We start from the raw sequence: 811 nt of genomic DNA, 5'->3' as shown, positions 1-811 counted from the left end.
CACGGATACGATCCAAGAGTCGTAGCGGTATTCAGACGGTTTTTCTTTGCAGCAAGATCTTTTAACGAAATTTCAATCTCCCATTTACACAGGGAGAGGTAATCATCGTAAAAAATTTAGCTATATTGGCGAATTTATACTGCGATACACAGCATCAACCTGCTATTTACAACTTCTCTGTGTTGTTACATTGTGAGACTTCATATGTGACGGACATTTGTTTACTTTAAGAGAGTTCGCTGTGAGGAGGCAGTCTGTGACATAGGTAGAGCATGTTCTTAGCACTCCGTTATGAACCAAAAATGATTTTAATATTTTAGTCCTGTGATGCAGGACGTGGCAGGTATTAAGCTGATAAGAACAGATTCTTCTACTTAGTGAGAGAATACTTTCAGGAAATGTAGCCTATCCCATAGTATTGTACAGGATTTTCATGGTAAGTAACGATACTTTAGCGATGTGAAAACGTGTGTATGGTCATTTCATCTATCTTCGAAACTAACTTGTATAAAAGGGAGGGCCGGCCGTAGTGGGCGAGCGGTTCTAGGCGCTTCAGTCTGGAACCACGCGACCGCTACGGCCGCAGGTTCGAATCCTGCCTCGGGCATGGATGTGTGTGATGTCCTTAGGTTAGTTAGGTTTAAGTAGTTCTAAGTTCTAGGGGACTGATGACTTCAAATGTCAAGTCTCATAGTGCTCAGAGCCATTTGAACCATAAAAGGGAGGAATCTACATTTTGCATGGAAAAATTCGAGGTATGTTGACAAAACAATTTCCCTGTTCTGAATTTTGTAAACTAAGGAGTCTATAT

At 41.1% G+C, this 811-nt stretch overlaps 1 pseudogene; it reads right to left on the bottom strand.

Annotated features, from left to right (window-relative positions):
• Positions 1–229: 229 nt before the first annotated feature.
• Positions 230–400, bottom strand: LOC126458721 (U2 spliceosomal RNA; annotated as a pseudogene).
• Between the last annotated feature and the right edge of the window lie 411 nt (positions 401–811).

This window comes from Schistocerca serialis, chromosome 2 (genome assembly GCF_023864345.2).
Source record: "Schistocerca serialis cubense isolate TAMUIC-IGC-003099 chromosome 2, iqSchSeri2.2, whole genome shotgun sequence".
Classification (NCBI taxonomy): domain Eukaryota; kingdom Metazoa; phylum Arthropoda; class Insecta; order Orthoptera; family Acrididae; genus Schistocerca; species Schistocerca serialis.
The sequence above is the reverse complement of the archived record's forward strand: the minus strand, read 5'-3'. Positions and strand labels throughout refer to the sequence as shown.